At 44.7% G+C, this 21814-nt stretch overlaps 1 long non-coding RNA gene across 1 annotated transcript; it reads left to right on the top strand.

Moving 5' to 3' along the window:
- The first annotated feature begins 886 nt into the window (after positions 1-886).
- Positions 887-21196, top strand: LOC116990474. Its single transcript, XR_004416602.1, has 3 exons — positions 887-896; positions 3892-3898; positions 21065-21196. It is a non-coding gene; the product is annotated as an uncharacterized LOC116990474 (long non-coding RNA).
- Positions 21197-21814: the final 618 nt, after the last annotated feature.

Raw genomic sequence — 21814 nt, 5'->3', positions numbered from 1 at the left:
AAAGGAATCTTCACATATTCTTTGATAATTAGACTAACGTTTGGGTTAAAAGAAAATATTTTTTTCTATTAATAGTTAGTCCTGGCTAGTCCTGGATTATTTGAAACATTCATTCCATTTTGTAATGTTAAAAAGTAAGTTGTCATTAAATTATAGGTAACAATGTCAGTAATGCAAAAAATCCATGCAAACATTATAATGATGAAGTGGAGACAAAAGGTCGCTTGCTATAGCTTAGAACATATTATCTTCCTCAAGAAGACTTATTGCACTGTATAGATAGTTTATTGGGTCTTGGCAAGACATCCATGAATCCAAACTGTTAAATAGTTGACAACAGATTACTTTCACTCACTCCCACTTCCCAAGGCAGAAAAGGAATTGGGAGATCTATAAAGAGAAAAGAGAAGAAACTGTCCTCAAATATTTCCTTTAAAACTTTACAAGCATAAAGCGTTTATTGTTGGGTGCATTTTTGCAAGTGAGGTTTCCAAAGCTATTTATGTTGTTGGAAGGATACATTTATCTCAAACCACAGTACAGGACTGAAATTTGGTGCAATGCCATTTAAGGTTGGTATAAAAGTTTCAGGCTTGATGTTACCCAGTATAAAAATGAGTTATTGTTGATTCAGACGCTTAGAACACTTTCATCTTACTTGTTCAGTCATTTCTGCAATGCTTTAGTCAAAAGATGATTTGCATGGGATGGCCATTTCTGGTAATAAACACACCCACACAATCTAATAGAGGAATTGAAAACTCCATACCTGATGACTTTCAGTGGCTACATCTTAACTTGATGAGTCAGTCATTGTGCAGTGAAGGACGTTTTTATTACTCAATGAACTACAACAGATTCTTATCTGAAGCCTCCTTGAAACCTGAAAGTTTGCAGTTAACAGCATTTACAAAAACACAGGTTTTTTTTAATTTATAGGAAATAGTTTATTTTCAGTTGAACTGACACTTTTCTACTTTTGTTCCATTTATGTCTGTTTTGTGTGGTTTGTTTTTCCTATCGTGAAAACAAGAATTCAGCAGAATTTCAGATTCTGAAAAAGAATCTGTCAAGAGCAGTGTTTTTTGTTTCTTAAACCAACAGTGGTTACAGCTTTACCAAATAGCTCAGCGACTGAAGAAAAGCATTATTTGTGTCCCGCGAAGCCAATTGAATATCAAGGCTAAACAGAACACACAAATTACTATCAAACAGCTTATATAACTTGACTTTCCATTTAAGAACATGTGTGAATTAATTTCCTTGGACTTTATCCCAAGTCAGTTAAATATTAACAAAAGGTGGTCTGTAAATGTACATGTAATCGTGGATGTTCGGCAACTGTGGCAGGGCTTGAATGCCATCAGGTCCTACAAGGTGAAATCAGGAGGCAGCTCAAACGACAGCGAAGCATCACTCCCTGACGAGCTCAATGCGTTCTACGCACGGTTCGATAGGGAGAACACTGATGTGCCTTCCCGAGCCCCTATTCGCCCTGACTGTAATGCCCCTGTCCCACTTAGGAAATCTGAACGGAAACCTCTGGAGACTTTGCGCCCCACCCGAGGTTTCCGTGCGGTTCCCGGAGGTTGCAGGTGGTTGCCGGAGGTTGCAGGTAGTGGAAGCAGGTAGGGAGACTGACAAAAACCTCCGGAAACCTCCGGGAACCGCACGGAAACCTTGGGTGGGGCACAAAGTCTCCAGAGGTTTCCGTTCAGGTTTCCTAAATGGGACAGGGGCATTACAGTCACAGTCACAGAGGCTGACGTCAGAAGATCCTTCAGGGGGGTGAACCCTCGGAAAGCACCTGGACCTGATGGTATACCCGGTCAAGTTCTCAAAACCTGTGCGGACCAACTGGCTGGAATTTTTACAAACATTTTCAACCTTTCACTTCTGAGGTCTGAGGTTCCCACCTGCTTTAAAAGAACATCAATAATACCAGTGCCCAAGAAGAGCAAGGTGACGTGCCTCAATGACTATCGACCAGTGGCACTAACATCTGAGGTGATGAAGTGTTTTGAGAGGTTGGTTATGGTGCACATCACCTCCTACCTCGACAAAAACCTGGACCAACTACAGTTCGCATACCGCCACAACAGGTCAACGGTAGATGCAATTTCACTGGCTCTCCACTCCGCACTGGACCACTACAATAAAAACACCTATGTCAGGCTGTTGTTTATAGACTACAGCTCGGCATTTAATACCATCATCCTTTCAAGCTGGTTACCAAGCTCACGGAACTGGGTCTCTGCGCATCCCTCTGCAATTGGATCCTCGACTTCCTCATCCACAGACCACAGTCTGTTTGAATTGGAGGAACCACTTCATCCTCAGTAACAATCAGTACGGGAGCACCTCAAGGCTGCGTGCTCAGCCCCCTGCTTTACTCACTCTATACCCATGACTGAGTTGCCAGTCATAGTGTGAACTCCATCAAGTTCGCCGACGACACCACTGTGGTTGGACGAATCACAGATGGGGACGAGTCAGAGTATAGAAGTGAGACCGAATGACCAAGTGGTGCCAGCACAACAACCTGGCTCTCAACATCAGTAAGATCAAGGAACTGATTGTGGACTTTGGATTGTGGACTACCCGATCTATTCCTCTCATGATTTTGTACACCTCCATATGATTGCCCCTCATCCTCCTGCTCTCCATGGAATAGAGACCCAACCTACTCAACCTCTCCCTATAGCTCACACCCTCTAGTCCTGGCAACATCCCCGTAATTCTTTTCTGAACCCTTTCAAGCTTGACAACATCTTTCCTATAACACGGTGCCCAGAACTGAACACAATATTCTAAATGTGGTCTCACCAACGTCTTATACAACTGCAACATGACCTCCCAACTTCTATACTCTGACTGATGAGGGCCAATGTGCCAAAAGCCTTTTTGTCCACCTTATCTACCTGCGACTCGACCTTCAAGGATCCATGCACCTGTACTCCTAGATCCCTCTGCTCTACAACACTACCCAGAGGCCTACCATTCTCTGTGTATGTCCTGCCCTTGTTAGACATTCCAAAATGCAACACCTCACACACCTCTGTATTAAATTCCATCAACCATTCCTCCGCCCACCTGGCCAATCGATCCAGATCCTGCTGCAATCGTTCACAACCATCTTCACTATCTGCAAAACCACTAACTTTTGTATCATCAGCAAACTTGCTAACCTTGCCCCCTGTGTTCTCATCCAAATCATTGATGTATAAATCAGTGCAAGTGACCATTATTCTGGTTATATATTCAAATATCTTATTTCCTCTTTGCAATTAGTTTCCACACATTCTAAGCATGTGAAATGACCATTCAGCCAGCTCTCAAATTACCCTTTGTCAATTCAGAATGATGTGTATGGGAAAAATGGCAAATAAGGAGTGTCTGCCAAAAGGAGCAAGTTCAAGTTCAAGTTCAAGTTACATTTATTCTCACATGCACCAATAGGTACAGTGGGATTTGAGTTGCCATACAGCCATACAAATAAAAAGAGCACAATACACAATAGAATTTAACATAAACATCCCACACAGCGTAATCAACGTTTCCCACTGTGAGGGAAGGCAATAAAGTTCAGTCATCTTCCTCTTTGTTCACCTGTGGTCGGGGCCTTTTGAACCCTCCGCAGTCGCCGCTACGGACGGCCCGAAGTACAGGCCCTCTCGCCGGGATGATCGGAACTCCGACTTCGGAACGGAAGAACACACTCGCGGCTTGGTGTTTCCGAATCGGCCATTTCTTAACGGAGACCGCGGCTCCCAGAGTCCACAGGCCGAGCTGGGCGGGAGATTTAACACTGGCGACCCTCTGCAAAAGGATCCCCGGACTCCGCAATGTTAAAGTCAGTGCCGCCCGTGGCTAGAAGCTCCGCAACCACAGCTCCAAGGTGCGAATCAGCTGGCCCAACACTCCGGCGCTTCAACAGGCGATCCCCGGTAAGGCATCGTCCCACTCCGCGATGGAATTCAGTGCTGCAACGCTGCTGAAGCTCTGGGCCGGTCTCCGGCAGGAAAGGCCGCGCCAATCCAGTTGGTAGGCCGCGAGAGGGGGGGGAGGGGGGGCGAAGATGTGACTCGGAGAAAAGACACATCTCCGAGTCACATCTCCGACCAGGAAGTGACCTGGAAACGGTTTCCCCTCACTGCCCCCCACATAAAAAAAGACTAAGAAACCTCCAAAAACAAACTTTTGACACACTAAAAATAACAAAATGGGTGAAATGACAGACAAACTGCTGGCGAGACTGCCACGTGCGGCGCTACCCAATGGCGTGACCACCCGATGAGCTGTTTAGAGTAACAATGAGAAATTGGTGAGGTATTTAAATTCAATATCGGGTGAATTATTGATAAGTGCTTTAAAACAAGAGACGCTGGTGGAGTTATAAATAATTAAATAGATAAAATTGAGATTAATTAAGTGGAAGATATCAACATAAAAGGAAAATAAATTGAGTTAAAATGTATCTGCTGCGCTTAAAGAATCAAATAATAAATGAGAGGAAGGCAATTAGAAGCTAGAAATCTCATGCAGTTTATCATGACCTTTAAGCAAGATGTTGGAAGAACTCACACTTGCTGCCAGTAATTAATCTGCCAGAAGGTAACTAGAACATTTTGTATGTATGGACAATAATGTTTGTGGCATGTGCCTCCGGTGTTCTTAGGCTTGGAGTGTTGGATTTGAGGAGAAGCTGTGCAGGCTGTACAAATTGACAGATGTACATATGTTCGATGTGTAGGTAACTGCTGCAAAATTCATTCTCGTGAACCATCTGGCGGGATAAGAAAAGACAATAGACTATAGACAATAGGTACAGGAGTAGGCCATTTGGCCCTTCGAGCCAGCACCGCCATTCAATGTGATCATGGCTGATCATCCCCAATCAGTACCCCGTTCCTGCCTTCTCCCCATATCCCCTGACTCCGCTATTTTTAAGAGCCCTATCTAGCTCTCTCTTGAAAGCATCCAGAGAACCTGCCTCCACCGCCCTCTGAGGCAGAGAATTCCACAGACTCACCACTCTCTGTGAGAAAAAGTGTTTCCTCGTCTCCGTTCTAAATGGCTTACCCCTTATTCTTAAACTGTGGCCCCTGGTTCTGGACTCCCCCAACATCGGGAGCATGTTTCCTGCCTCTAGCGTGTCCCAGCCCTTAACAATCTTATATGTTTCAATGAGATACCCTCTCATCCTTCTAAACTCCAGAGTGTACAAGCCCAGCTGCTCCATTCGCTCAGCAGATGACAGTCCCGCCATCCCGGGAATTAACCTTGTAAACCTACGCTGCACTCCCTCAATAGCAAGAATGTCCTTCCTCAAATTAGGGCACCAAAACTGCACACAATACTCCAGGTGTGGTCTCACTAGGGCTCTGTACAACTGCAGAAGGACCTCTTTGCTCCTATATTTGAATCCTCTTGTTATAAAGGCCAACATGCCATTCGCTTTCTTCACTGCCTGCTGTCAGTGCAGAAATCAGATAGACAGGGCAGAAATCCTTCACTGCTGTAGCACACTGAAACTAGTTTACAGTACTTAACACCTGAAGTTGAGCGTACACTCACGGGTACTGTGGGCGAATGACTGCTGTGAAGGCACAAACAATTCTGCAGTCACTTGATGGAAAGAAGGATAGCATACTTTTCAGCGGTTGCCAGAGAGGTGCTGTGTTGTAAGTTAAAGATAACATTGAGAAAGTAGGAGTTGCATGGGGAATGTGAGACAGCCATAAGTCACAGTTCATGATAGGATTAATGACTGAGGAAGGAAAGGGGGAAAGGTTATGCAGCCTGAGCTTCAGATGTTTGTAAATGGTAATCTATGAATTATACCCTGTGCCACACTTTAGTAAAGGAAATGAATGAAGCATTGAAAAAAATGAGGTAGCATAAAGCCCCTGTCCTACTTAGGAAACCTGAACGGAAACCTCTGGAGACTTTGCGCCCCACCCAAGGTTTCCGTGCGGTTCCCGGAGGTTGCAGGTGGTTGCCGGAGGTTACAGGTAGTGGAAGCAGGTAGGGAGACTGACAAAAACCTCCGGGAACCTCTGGGAACCACACAGAAACCTTGGGTGGGGATGCAAAGTCTCCAGAGGTTTCCGTTCAGGTTTCCTAAGTGGGACAGGGGCATAGAGTTAAAGACGAGTCTCTTTTGTCTCCCTTTCATCCCTGGCCTTTGTCAACTACTCTACCCCCTCCCCCCCACCCCCCCTCACCTGTATCCACTATCAGTCACCACCCCACCCTCCTCCCATTTTTCCAGGTTTCTTCCCGCTATTACAATGAATCTGAAGAAGGGTTGAAACATCGCAATCCATTTTTCCCATGGACGCTACCTGACCTGCCGAGTTACTCCAGCACTTTGTGTTTTGCCGAAGACTTGAATCTATTTGGTTACAATTAATAATCTGTTCATCGTTATTTACTAGGGGCAATTTAAGAGTGAGACGGAAATAAAGGAGCAAATTTGCAGGCAGGGTTTCCCGAAAGGTGTAAGAACTGATGAGTGGCTTCAGTTATGTAATGTCAATTGGATTAGTAACAATGAGAATGTGGAATTCACAAACTATATTGAGCAGAATTTCTTAATCAATGTGTTTATAGCCCAACGAGATATAGTTCTGGATATAGTTATGTGAATGATCACAGCTGGGAGACCAGACTTAAAAATATCCTTCGAGCATGGCCAAGGTAAGTATAACAGCTATAAATCCCACCTGGCCACAAGAGTAAAACTGCACTTAAACATTGCTCCATGCACCACACCTCTATCAACCACAACAGTATCAGTCAGGGTCTCAGCTATCACTTATTTGCCCAAACACACATTTTTTAACGCTGGCATTTACACACATATGCCTCACATTTACAGACAGATCTGGCCATTCAGTTTTGGTCCCCTAATTTGAGGAAGGACATTCTTGCTATTGAGGGAGTGCAGCGTAGGTTTACAAGGTTAATTCCCGGGATGGCGGGACTGTCATATGCTGAGAGAATGGAGCAGCTGGGCTTGTACACTCTGGAGTTTAGAAGGATGAGAGGGTATCTCATTGAAACATATAAGATTGTTAAGGGTTTGGACATGCTAGAGGCAGGAAACATGTTCCCGATGTTGGGGGAGTCCAAGAACCAGTTTAAGAATAAGGAGTAAGCCATTTAGAACGGAGACGAGGAAACACTTTTTCTCACAGAGAGTGGTGAGTCTGTGGAATTCTCTGCCTCAGAGGGCGGTGGAGGCAGGTTCTCTGGATGCTTTCAAGAGAGAGCTAGATGGGGCTCTTAAAATTAGCGGAGTCAGGGGTTATGGGGAGAAGGCAGGAACGGGGTACTGATTGGGGATGATCAGCCATGATCACATTGAATGGTGGTGCTGGCTCGAAGGGTCAAATGGCCTACTCCTGCACCTATTGTCTGTTGTCTATTGTCTATTGAGTGAGGGAGTGTTTAAATATCATAATCTTTTATGATTCACAACAATTAAAGGAAAAGAAAATTAAGATAAAGGATATTTATCTGAAAGAGAGTTAACAGAGATGAAAACTTTGAGAGGCAATAATCTGGGATGAAATTCTTTGGAGATTTGAAGAATGAGAGATGAGTTTATTCAAAAATGCAAGGACCAAAGGGGGTTTGACAGGGTGATGGTCAGAGGTTTTCACAAGTGTGAGAATCACAAGGTGACATACCTACAAAATAAGGACAGGTCATTTAAACCTGAGTTGCGTAGAAATTTAGAAACAAGGAATTGCAGGTTTACAAACAAAAACTAATAATGCCTCTGTCCCACTTAGGAAACCTGAACGGAAACCTCTGGAGACTTTGCGCCCCACCCAAGGTTTCCGTGCGGTTCCCGGAGGTTTTTGTCAGTCTCCCTACCTGCTTCCACTACCTGCAACCTACAGCAACCACCTGCAACCTCCGGGAACCGCACGAAAACCTTGGGTGGAGCGCAAAGTCTCCAGAGGTTTCCGTTCAGGTTTCCTAAGTGGGACAGGGGCATAAGTGCTGGGACAACTCAGCGGGTTAGGCAGTTCCTCTCGAGAACATGGAAAGGTGACGTTTATTTGATGAACTGAGGAAAGGGCTTGATAAAGGATAGTGCTATTCATAGATATACTGTAAGAGGAGACACAAGAAACTGCATATGCTGGAGTCTGAACTACGTAAAAATGAAATCAGCAGGTCAGGCAGCATTTGTGAAGGGAGAGGAATTTCAACACTTCGGGTCGAGACCCTGCATTAGGACAGAGTGGAGATAGTCTATAGAAAGCAGAGACATGGAGGGATGAGATGAGGTTTGGTAGGTATGAGGTGGACTGAGGAGGGATGATGGATATTGAGCAGAAGGAGCCAGATGGGAGAGAGGGTGGAGTGGACATTGGAGACAGAGGCAGGCGGGTGATAGGTAGAAGCAAACCAGGAGAAAAAAGAATTGATTGATAATGTGCCCTGAGGTATTTGACAAACGATCACATAATAGATCACAACATATGTGTAGAAATTAACTGCAATTGTTGGTTTATACTGAAGATAGACCCAAAGTGTTGGAGTAACTCAGTGGGTCAGGCAGCATCACTGAAGAAAAAATGTGGGTGACATTTCGGGTCAGGACCCTTCTTCATAACATAATTTGGAGGACATACATTCTCGGGCAGATGGGGCACGTCAGCCTGGGAAGGCAGTCCATCTAGGAGAGGGAAAACTCTGATTTAAATCCTCCACTGCCTTATGGCCACATCCAGTCATGGAAAAGGCTCCAGGAGTAAACCTCAAGAAAATCCGTAGTCGCAGCCCCAACCTCTACAACCTCGCTCTGGCAGATCCTGCGATGGCGCTGGTGCCAAACTGTAACGGCCCTGCTGTTCCTTTGGATCGATCAGCGACGTGGAGAGGGGGGACGTGCTGCATGGGCAACAGCCTGTCCTCCATATGACATCGCCCAGTCTTGCATCCGACCAGGATGCATCACCCATGGTCAGTCATGACCGAGAGGGGCCTACTACTACTACTACTAACTACTACTAACTACTACTACTACTACTACCGGAAGGTAGCCGGTTCGAATCCCGCTTGGAGTGCATACTGTCGTTGTGTCCTTGGGCAAGACACTTCACCCACCTTTGCCTGTGTGTGAATGTGTGTGAATGTGTGTGAGTGATTGGTGGTGGTCGGAGGGGCCGTAGGCGCAGATTGGCAGCCACGCTTCCATCAGTCTGCCCCAGGGCAGCTGTGGCTACAGAAGTAGCTTACCACCACCGAGTGTGACTGAGGAGTGAATGAATAATGCGATGTAAAGAGCCTTGAGTATTAGAAAGGCGTTATATAAATCCCATCCATTATAATTATTATTACTACTACTGTTATAGAGCAATAGCTGCCAAAATATTAGATTGGCTAAATTACAGAAACCAAAGAGTATTAGTGACCTGTTGTTTTTCATACTACTGTTCAAAATAGTTATTGGAATCATTATTGGATTAATGTTGTTGATATCTATGAATGACTTGACATTAACATAAAAGGCAAAATAGTAATAATTGCAGATGATGCAAAATGAATAACATTGTAAACAATGATTAAGATAACACTAAAGATTCGAAGGGAACTGACAGACCAGTCAAATGAGCATTATGCTTGATAAAATACAGAGTAGAATAGCGGTTAGTGCCGTAAAAGGAAGAATGGGACAGATTTTAAAATGGGTCTAAACATTGAGGAGGCTGTTAAATGAGATATATGTGTTCACTATTATTGGAATAGACTGCAAAAGCACAGACAGTTCACTAAGACTTTGTAGATCTTTGGTAAACTGGATGACTATTTTCACCTAATCACTACACTAGCAGGAAGGAAGTGAAAGATTTGGAGATGGTGCAGGAGAAATCTGGTAGACTGACAGCAGAAATTAGGATCCAGTTACAAAGAGAAACAGGGATTATTCTCCTCAGATTAGTGACAATTATGAGAATTGAATGGGCATTCAAAGCAATAGCTGATTTTGATTTTAAAAAGGCACAAAACGCTGGAGTAGAAACATAGAAACATAGAAAATAGGTGCAGGAGTAGGCCATTCGGCCCTTCGAGCCTGCACCGCCATTCAATATGATCATGGCTGATCATCCAACTCAGTATCCCATCCCTGCCTTCTCTCCATACCCCCTGATCCCTTTAGCCACAAGGGCCACATCTAACTCCCTCTTAAATATAGCCAATGAACTGGCCTCAACTACCTTCTGTGGCAGAGAATTCCACAGATTCACCACTCTCTGTGTAAAAAATGATTTTCTCATCTCGGTCCTAAAATACTTCCCTCTTATCCTTAAACTGTGACCCCTTGTTCTGGACTTCCCCAACATCGGGAATAATCTTCCTGCATCTAGCCTGTCCAACCCCTTAAGAATTTTATAAGTTTCTATAAGATCCCCCCTCAATCTTCTAAATTCTAGCGAGTACAAGCCGAGTCTATCCAGTCTTTCTTCATATGAAACTCCTGACATCCCAGGAATCAGTCTGGTGAACCTTCTCTGTACTCTCTCTATGGCAAGAATGTCTTTCCTCAGATTAGGAGACCAAAACTGTATGCAATACTCCAGGTGTGGTCTCACCAAGACCCTGTACAACTGCAGTAGAACCTCCCTGCTCTTATACTCAAATCCTTTTGCTATGAATGCTAACATACCATTGGCTTTCTTCACTGCCTGCTGCACCTGCATGCCTACTTTCAATGACTGGTGTACCATGACACCCAGGTCTCGTTGCACCTCCCCTTTTCCTAATCGGCCACCATTCAGATAATAGTCTACTTTCCTTTCTGACCTTCCTTTTCCCTGCCATTCTGAAAAGGAACCGTTTTGCCACCAAAGTGGATAACCTCACATTTATCCACATTATACTGCATCTGCTATGCATTTGCCCACTCACCCAACCTATCCAAGTCAACTTGCAGCCTCCTAGCATCCTTCTCACAGCTAACACTGCCCCCCAGCTTTGTGTCATCCGCAAACTTGGAGATGTTGCATTCAATTCCCTCATCCAGATCATTAATATATATTGTAAATAGCTGGGGTCCCAGCACTGAGCCTTGCGGTACCCCACTAGTCACTGCCTGCCATTCTGAAAAGGAACCGTTTACTCCTACTCTTTGCTTCCTGTCTGCCAGCTAGCTCTCCATCAACATCAATACTGAACCCCCAATACTGTGTGCTTTAAGTTTGCATACTAATCTCTTATGTGGGACCTTGTCGAAAGCCTTCTGAAAGTCCAGATACAACACATCCACTGGTTCTCCCTTAATCACTCTTCTAGTTACATCCTCGAAAAATTCAATAAGATTCGTCAGACATGATTTACCTTTCATAAATCCATGCTGACTTTGTCCAATGAATTCACCACTTTCCAAATGTGCTGCTATCCCATCTTTAATAACTAACTCCAGAATTTTCCCCACCACCGATGTTAGACTAACTGGTCTGTAATTCCCCGTTTTCTCTCTCCCTCCCTTTTTAAAAAGTGGGCTTACATTAGCTACCCTCCAATCCTCAGGAACTACTCCAGAATCTAAAGAGTTTTGAAAAATTATCACTAATGCATCCACTATTTCTGCGGCTACTCCCTTAAGTACTCTGGGATGCAACTTATCTGGCCCTGGGGATTTATCGGCCTTTAATCCATTCAATATACCTAACACCACTTCCTGGCTAACCTAGATTTCACTCAGTTCCTCCATCTCATTTAAGCCCCGGTCCCTTGCTATTTCCGGCAGATTATTTATGTCTTCCTTAGTGAAGACAAAACCAAAGTTATTCAATTGGTCTGCCATGTCCTTGTTCCCCATGATCAATTTGCCTGTTTCTGACTGTAAGGGACCTACATTTGTTTTAACTAATCTTTTCCTCTTCACATATCTATAAAAACTTTTGCAGTCAGTTTTTATGTTCCCTGCCAGTACTGTAACTCAGCACGTTAGGCAACTGAAGAACATAGATTGATGGTGATTCAGGTCGGGACTCTTCCTCAGACTGAGTTAGGGTCTCAACCTGAAACGTCACCTATCTATGTTACTCCAGCCCTTTGTGTCCTTTTTTAGTAAACCAGTGTCTGCAGTTCCTAGTGTAGAAACAAATAACTGCAGATGATGACTTATATCAAGGATAGACACAAGATGCTGGAGTAACTCAGCAGGGCAGGCTGCATCTCTGGAGAAAAATAATAGATGATGTTTTAGATCAGGACCCTTCTTCAGATCTTTAGTTCTGAAGAAAGGTCCAGACCCGAAACATCACCTATCCTTTTTCTCCAGAGATGCCTCTTGCCCTGCTGAGTTACTCCAACACTTTTAATCTATCTGTAGTTCCTTGTTTGATAGTTTTCATTCTTCTTTCCTCTTCATTCTTCTGAAAATAAACGGATTCCTGTAGAGAAAGCTGTGGTTAAATGCCCAGCAAAATAAATTTGAAATGTATTACAAAGCCATTCATTTTATAAGCACCATTGATGCTCCTGGTCTACAGATCGGATGACAATTCCTTGGGTTGGTCTCAGTCCTCAGGGAGGTTCTACTGCAGTTGTACAGGGTCTTGGTGAGACCACACCTGGAGTATTGCGTACAGTTTTGGTCTCCTAATCTGAGGAAGGACATTCTTGCCATAGAGGGAATACAGAGAAGGTTCACCAGACTGATTTCTGGGATGTCAGGACTTTCATATGAAGAAAGACTGGATAGACTCGGCTTGTACTCGCTAGAATTTAGAAGATTGAGGGGGGATCTTATAGAAACTTACAAAATTCTTAAGGGATTGGACAGGCTAGATGCAGGAAGATTGTTCCCGATGTTGGGGAAGTCCAGAACAAGTGGTCACAGTTTAAGGATAAAGGGGAAATCTTTTAGGACTGAGATGAGAAAAACATTTTTTACACAGAGAGTGGTGAATCTCTGGAATTCTCTACCACATAATGTAGTTGAGGCCAGTTCATTGGCTATATTTAAGAGGCAGTTAGATGTGGCCCTTGTGGCTAAAGGGATCAGGGGGTATGGAGAGAAAGCAGGTACGGGACACTGAGTTGGATGATCAGCCATGATCATATTGAATGGCGGTGCAGGCTCGAAGGGCCGAATGGCCTACTCCTGCACCTATTTTCTATGTTTCTATGTGACCCTGACATGTAGCTTCGGCATTCAATCGGACAGGGGTTATCCTGCTGTCATTTAGATAAGATTTCAGTCTTCACACCTTTTGCAAGCATTTGTGTATTTATTTTGCAATGGAGAAAACTAACCACAAGCCAAGTCAGGACTTGCACGCAATAACTGAAACTGCGAAACATATTGCCGGCACCATTAGAAGGAGAGATGGTTTTTAACTGCAGCCACTGCCAGGAATCATAGTGCAGATTTGAAGTGATTGCCCCACACACACGGGAGCAGGTATTTCTCTGACCCCGACCTCAACAACATAGTGGACACTGAAGAGAGTTCCTCTACAGCTGAGGCCCTGCTAAACCTCCAGGAAAGAAATAGAGAGTCAGAAGAGAAATGTTTTGAGATGTCAGTGGGTGCAGTAATATCCTTCGAGCATGGCCAAGGTAAGTATAACAGCTATAAATCCCACCTGGCCACAAGAGTAAAACTGCACTTAAACATTGCTCCATGCATCACACCTCTATCTACCACAACAGTATCAGTCAGGGTCTCAGCTATCACATATTTGCCCAAACACACATTTTTTAACGCCGGCATTTACACACATATGCCTCACATTTACAGACAGATCTGGACATTCAGTTTTGGTCCCCTAATTTGAGGAAGGACATTCTTGCTATTGAGGGAGTGCAGCGTAGGTTTACAAGGTTAATTCCCGGGATGGCGGGACTGTCATATGCTGAGAGAATGGAGCAGCTGGGCTTGTACACTCTGGAGTTTAGAAGGATGAGAGGGTATCTCATTGAAACATATAAGATTGTTAAGGGTTTGGACATGCTAGAGGCAGGAAACATGTTCCCGATGTTGCGGGGAGTCCAGAACCAGTGGCCACAGTTTAAGAATAAGGAGTAAGCCATTTAGAACGGAGACGAGGAAACACTTTTTCTCACAGAGAGTGGTGAGTCTGTGGAATTCTCTGCCTCAGAGGGCGGTGGAGGCAGGTTCCCTGGATGCTTTCAAGAGAGAGCTAGATAGGGCTCTTAAAAATAGCAGAGTCAGGGGATATGGGGAGAAGGTAGGAACGGGGTACTGATTGGGGATGATCAACCATGATCACATTGAATGGCGGTGCTGGCTCGAAGGGCCGAATGGCCTGCTCCTGCACCTATTGTCTATTGTCTATTGTTATAGTAGGCACCACAAACAGCCAATTTGAAAAACTATTAACCATCAAACTCTCCGACAGGGAAGTTGGAGAAGAAGGTGGTCTTCAATGCTCACAGGTTAGGTAGAGTTGAGATGGGTCAAGATATATCGCTCCTCCCTAATTGCTCTTGAATTATTACAGTCCTTCAGGTGCAGGTACTCACTCGCACACAGCTGTTGAATAGGAACATGCAGGATTTAACAGTATTTAGATGCTCGATGATGAAAGACCAGCAATGTATTTCCATGTTAGGATGGTGTGTAACTTGATGGGGAGCCTGCAGTTGCTGGTGTTCCCATGCACTTGCTGTTATACTCTGGAAATACAGCGTTAAAACAGGCCCTGCGGCCCACCGCCGACCAGCGACCACCCCGTACACAGTAGGGACAATTTACAGCTTTACCAAAGCCAATTAACCTACAAACCTGTACGCCTTTGAAGTATGTGAGGAAACCGGAGCATCCGGAGAAAATCCATACGGTCACAGGGAGAACGTACAAACTCCGTACACACAGCACCAATGTTCAGGTTCGAACCCGGGTCTCTGTCGCTGTAAGACAGCAACTCTACCGCTGTTCCACCATGCTGCCCCTGCTTGGCCTTGGCCTTCTTGGTGATGGAGGTTAGGGGTTTGAGAAGTGCTGTCAGAGAAGCCTGGATGAGTAACAAATATATTTACAACTCGACTAAGTGGGACCCGTTGGGTCCCTGTCACACAGGAGGCTTGTTCCCCCAATGCAATATTCATCACTCACACATAGCCCCCAACTGCACTGGCACACCTCATTTCCCCTCATCCCTAGCAATCTCGCCTCCTCCTCTTTACTCTCCCTCTTCTTTCCCCATTCCTCCTCCTCCCCCCCAATCCTTCCCTCACCTCTCCCCCCCTATCCTTTCCCCTACCCTCAGTCACTCCCTTCCTCCCTCCATAACTCTTATCCCATCCCTACCCCCTCCTATCCCTCTATCCCCCACTCCTCACCTCCCCCTATCCCCCGCACTATCCCTCCTCACCTCCCCCACTGCCCTCCTCTCCCTCAGAGAGTTCGGAGAAAAGATGGGGGAAGAGCCGTGAGGGAGAGGGGGTATCACGGGGGAGGGGAGCAGGAGCCAGCGAGGGGGACCAGAGGGGAAGGGGCTGGAGCAGCGGGGTGTTGCGATGGCAGTGCGTTTGGGACTCACAGCGGGCGCTAGACACTCTCCTCCGCCAAGATCAGACTCTCCGCTTTCCGTTTGGCGACATCTCCGACGCCGCGCCGCTTCTGGTCCCTCCGAAAATTGTGTCCGGCCATCCTCAGCTCCAGTAAAGACGCGATGGCGATGGAAGGGGCGGACCATCCCTGGGAGTGACAGGAGACGAGACCAATCCGCACTGCGTGACTGGCAGGGAAGATCGATCTGCACACGAGCGGATTTACGATTTATTAAACCTCGCTAACTTTTACAATACGCTACCGATCGGAACGATACTTGTTGCACTCGCAGCACAGGAGGACGGTGAGTGAACTGATGGAAATCGTAGCGCGATCGGGTACTGTTTTTGCGCAAATAGATAAACCGCGCAAACCGGAAGAGCACAAGATCAGAGTTTTAGTTATGTATAGAAGAAGAAGATATGGTAGACACAAAATGCTGGAGTGACTCAGCGGGACAGGCAGCATCTCTGGAGAGAAGGAATGGGTGACGTTTTGGGTCGAGACCCTTCTTCAGACTGATGTCAGGGGAGTGGGCAGGACAGAGATAGAATGTAGTCGGAGACAGTAAGACTGGTGGGAGAACTGGGAAGGGGGAGGGGATGGAGCGAGAGAGGGAAAGCAAGGGCTATTTGAAGTGAATCAAAGTATATTTACTATATGGTACGTGCTGCAGCCACTGAGCACTGGTGCTGGAAGGGATGAATGTGGAAGGTATTTGATAAGGTGTCAGTCCAGCAAACAGCTTTGTGCTGAATGGTGTCATGCCTTGTCAGAGTGATGGATCTACACTCATCCAGGAAAGGAGAGACCATTGCTCTTGTCTTGTTCCTTGTGGTTAATAGAAAGACTTTGGAGTGTCAGGAGGTCAGGAGGTAGGTTAATGGCTACAGGATACACAGCTTCTGATCTTCTCTTTGGCCATAGTATTTATATGGCTGGTCCCTTGAGGTTTCCAGGCAGTGGTGATCCCTAGGATATTGATATTTGTTATCTGCTGATAGCTATGCCATTCCGTGCAAAGAGTGAGTAAGTTGAATCTTTTTCGGAGATGGTGATTGCTATCTTTAGTGTTCAATGTTGTCTGCATGCAGCAAGATCTCAAATTATGGACAGCTTCAGTTGTGAATAACTTTGAACATAGTGCAATAATCATGGATCATCCCTATTTTTGACATAGTGGAGGGAATATGAGTGATAAAACAGCTGAAGGTGATTGCAGCCATGTGATTGATTACCCTGAGGAACTCTTCCATCTTCCTTTAAACAAGTTATGACTCCAACCACTAAAATCATCTCGAATGACTTCAGGTTTTTTTTTCAGGGCTACTCGCCTCACACCTCTGGAATTCAACCCCGTTATTTATGTTTGGTCTAAGGCTTTGATAAGGTCTCGAGGCAAACAATCCTGAAAAGACCCAAAACAACATAAGTGAAGAGGTTATTGGTGGGTAAGTGCCCTTTGATAGCACCATCCAGCATATTAATTGGGTGACAATTGACTTAGACTTAGACTTAGATTCCTTTATTGTCATTCAGACCTTTCGGTCTGAACAAAATTTCGTTGCGTACAGTCATACGCAATAATAATAAATAACAAAACATACAATAAACATAAATTAACATCCACCACAGTGAGTTCACCAAGCACCTCCTCACTGTGATGGAGGCAAAAGTCTTATTCTCTGTCTCTTCCCTCCTTGAACTCCCTCTGCGCTGAGGCGATCCAGGCCGAAGATGCCGCTCTCCAGTCCAGCGGATTGTATGGGTGTCAGGGTTTATGGGGAGAGGTCAGGAGAATGGGGTTAGGAGGGAGAGATAGATCAGCCACGATTGAATGGCGGAGTAAACGTGATGGGTTGAATGGCCTAATTCTGCTCCTATCACTTTGACCTTATGTTTAAGAACGAACTGCCGATGCTGGAAAAATCGAAGGTAGACAAAAATGCTGGAGAAACTCAGCGGGTGAGGCAGCATCTATGGAACGAAGGAATAGGTGACGTAGAAAATAGGTGCAGGAGGAAGCCATTCGGCCCTTCGAGCCAGCACCACCAATGACGTTTTGATTCGAGACCTTTCTTCAGTCTGACGAAGGGTCTCGACCCGAAACGTCACCTATTTCCTTCGTTCCATAGATGCTGCCTCACCCGCTGAGTTTCTCCAGCATTTTTGTCTGCTTATGACCTTATGATTGGATTTGCTCAGATTTTTTGTGAATAAGACAGGTTTGGACCAGGTGGGTGTAAAGGTGGTAAACTATACTAAAATAACTTGGCTAAAGGGATCCATCCTGCCAGTGGGATAGCACGTATCCACAGATTATGATGGGGGAGTCTGACACATTCCCCAGATGTTTGTGAGGAGGACTTCATGAGGTCTCCTGGCTGTGAGGACTTTGTCCAGAGTTAGTGTCCATGCAATTCCCAGGGTTCCATGAACTTCTATTCCTTCGCTGTTTGAGTGTCGCGGCAATGGCCATGTCAGAGAGCAGTTGAGAGTCAACCACATGATGTGGGTCTGGGGGTCCATGTTGACCAGACCAGCTGAAGACGGCAGATTTTTACCAGAAATACATCAGAGAACCAGGTGGATTTTTACAACCAACCAGAAACTATCATGATCATCATTACTAAATTCAGTTTTTGTTTTCCAAATTCCAGATTAATAACAGAATTTAAATTGAAAGTGGTATTTAAACTCTGGTCCCTGGATTGTTAGTCCAGGCATCTTGATTCAGATGAGTTTATTGTCATGTACAATATGTCAGGGTGCAATGACATTCCTTGTTCATATGGAGCTCATAGAATAAACTGTACACATACTGTAATGATAAATATAAATACATGCTATTACAAGTGCAAAACAACGGAATGGTGCAAGATTATTGCGCAATCTAAAGTAGTACAAAAAAGATTAAAGTACAATAATGGAATAACTGAATGAGGCAGAGATTATCAATCTGCTAATTTAACTACTGCATCATCACCTGTAGACACAAAATGCTGGAGTAACTCAGCGGGTTAGGCAGCATCTCTGGAGAGAAGGAATGGGTGACGTTTCGGGTTGAGACCTTTCTTCAGAGTTCCAGACATCCCAGTACCTGCGCCAGCATCTTCACCTGTGATGGATCAGAAATTGATTAGGTGTCAGGGGTTACGAGGAGAAGGCAGCAGAATGGGGTTGAGGGGAAATATCAGGGGATATGGGGAGATGGCAGGAACGGGGTACTGAATGTGGATGATCAGCCATGATCTCAGTGAATGGCGGTGCTGGCTCGAAGGGCTGAATGGCCTACTCCTGCACCTATTGTCTATTGTCTATTGAAATGATAGATCAGCCATGAATGAATGGCGGAGTAGATTGGATTGGCTGAATGGCCCAATTCTGCTTCTATCATATGAACTTATAAAATCATCGAGGAATGATACGCTCACTCTAACCGTTTAATTTCTCACTTTCACCTCATCCACACTGTCTAGCTAAAACGATTCAAATGGCTTACACTTGACTCGTTTACGGCTCCTCCCTTTACACAGAGCACTCCTATGTGGATTTGTTCAGAGAGTGTTGCAATCAAAAGGAGAAGTCATCACCATACCCTCTATCTGACATCCATGATCTCAAATCCTGGTACTTATTTAGAACAAGAGTGAAGAGGTGGGATTTGCAGCAAAATGTAGTGCATGTGCCTGCAGATTGACAATAGACAATAGGTGCAGGAGTAGGCCATTCGGCCCTTCGAGCCAGCACCGCCATTCAATGTGATCATGGCTGATCATCCCCAATCAGTACCCCGTTCCTGCCTTCTCCCCATATCCCCCGATCCTGCTGTTTTTAAGAGCCCTATCTAGCTCTCTCTTGAAAGCATCCAGAGAACCTGCCTCCACCGCCCTCTGAGGCAGAGAATTCCACAGACTCGCCACTCATTGTGAGAAAAAGTGTTTCCTCGTCTCCGTTCTAAATGGCTTACTCCTGATTCTTAAACTGTGGCCCCTGCTTCTGGACTCCCCCAATATCAGTAGCGTGTCCAAGCCCTTAATAATGTTATATGTTTCAATGAGATATCCTCTCATCCTTCTAAACTCGATTGAATGAGAGGGTCAGATATCTTCCCCAAAGGGGGGGTTTGAATGGGCTAGCTTTGAAGGTGACATGGCTTTCTAGCAGTCTGTCTTCCAGCAAACTACAAATAATTCTTATGCCCGACACTAGTCAGCGACAATGGAACTGTATATCTGAACTCACTGTCCTTCTCATGCTCAGCTTATTTGTACCACCATTCTACCCATTTTCTTGACATCCAGACAGGTGCATGGATAGGAAAGGTTTGGAGAGATATAGGCCAAACGCGGAGAAGCACGACAAGTTTAAATGGGGCATCTCGTTCAGCATGGATGCGTTAGGTTAAAGGGCTGTTTCCGTGCTGAATGACTATGATTCTGTGACTCTCTGCCTGGCAGCCTTCTACCCAAGAATGCTGCTACTCATGGTGAGAATGTGGTTTGAGGTCAGGTCATCCAAAATCAAAACTTGCAGTCATTCCTCAAACCTTCTGCAACCTCCTTTCCTGTAAGTGAGCAAATATGAGCACAGGCAAAGACACAGGCAGAAGGTAGGCATTGAAGTAGCAATGTTACAACATTTTGAGATTTTAAAAATCAAGTCTGCAATCTATCCCATCAGATAAAGCATAAAAATAAGTTTAATTTGACACCTAATTCACTTTCATATCTTCAGTATTAAAAAAGTTATGGCCATTTTCATACTCGGAAATTAGCATCTTGTTCCCTATTGCTTTTCCATTGACTTAACACAAAAGCTGTGATCAAGGACAGTCAAAATCCCATAACTTTCTTAAAAATTAAGAGAACTGAAAGAAATTTTCAGTTATTATAGATTGAAGCATTCTGAAACAAATATGAAACAATCTTACTTGGATGACCTGAAATTAAAGCATATAATTAGTTAGTTACCCAATTGTAGCTAATTACAAAATTCAATTACTACATCTAAACATCTATCCATTTCTTAAGAAAATATTAACATTTTTAAATAGCCTAAGTGTCCAAATAACATTCACACAAGAATTCACAATATAACATGATTTTTAAATCTCATTGTCATGAATTTTTAACGTTTAATTCCTGTAAATTAATGGCCATTTAAATCATCTTGCGAGTGGGATTTTGTGGAACGCGATCATTTGGAACGTTGCGGTTGCGGTGAATTTAAACCCCATATCGGCAGGAAAAATACTGCCAGTTTGTATGGGGAAAATCACTGTTTCGCAACGTAAATGTGGATTAAGGTCATCCTAAGAAGCATGTTTATATGTAAAATAAACGGCTTTCCTTTCGCTGTCCCGTAGCTGAAATCAGTCCCCATTGTCGGCGTTCACGGCATTAGAAGCGGCTTTTTAGTTTACTCCAGCGCTGAAATGGTCCAACGATTTAAAAAAAAAAATTAACAGAAGGGCAGTCTGAACAAATCTTCAGCGTTAACTAGCTCCCCGAGAAAATATATCCAGGGCAGGCGGTAGAAAACCGCATTTTAATACCGCCCCCCCCCTCAAAGGCGCCAAAGTCGCGCACACGCCAGTGACAGAACTGCAGCGCCGCTGAAGGTAAGGTTTGTAACATACCTAATTGAAGGATTGCAGAAGAGTGATTAGCCGTAGTTTTGGATTGATCATGAAGACACTTGATTTAAGCTGCCATCATTTGTTCTTATCCAAATAGAAATGAAATGATAAGCAACAGAGCAACAGTTCCTTCTCTGAACAGGGCAACTACAAGGGAGTTGTATCATTGAGGTATGGGTGGCACAGTAGCGCAGCGGTAGAGTTGATGCCTTACAGCACCAGAGATCCAGGTTCCATCCTGACCATGGGTGCTGTCTGTACATAGTTTGTGTGTTCTCCCTGTGACCAAGTGTGTTCTCTCGTGCTCTGGTTTGTTCTCACATTCCAAAGACATGCAGGTTTGCAGGTTAATTGGCTTCTGCAAATTGTCCCCAATCTGTAGGGTAGAACTAGTGTACAGGTAATCGCTGGCCGACGTGGACTCGGATGGCAAAGTGCCTCTTTCCACACTGTATCCCTAAACTAAACTCAAATTCACTCTCATTTGTGGATGATGGGAGATTAGCATTAGCCGATCATCCCAAATTGACAATGAAATGGCGAGGAAGACCTTTCTGAACCCGTGGAGAGGGAAATCTAATGGTATTGCTGACACGAGATTGTAGACGCTTGAATCTGGAGCA

The sequence above is a fragment of the Amblyraja radiata genome, chromosome 1 (genome assembly GCF_010909765.2).
Source record: "Amblyraja radiata isolate CabotCenter1 chromosome 1, sAmbRad1.1.pri, whole genome shotgun sequence".
In the NCBI taxonomy this organism is placed as follows: domain Eukaryota; kingdom Metazoa; phylum Chordata; class Chondrichthyes; order Rajiformes; family Rajidae; genus Amblyraja; species Amblyraja radiata.
The sequence above is the reverse complement of the archived record's forward strand: the minus strand, read 5'-3'. Positions and strand labels throughout refer to the sequence as shown.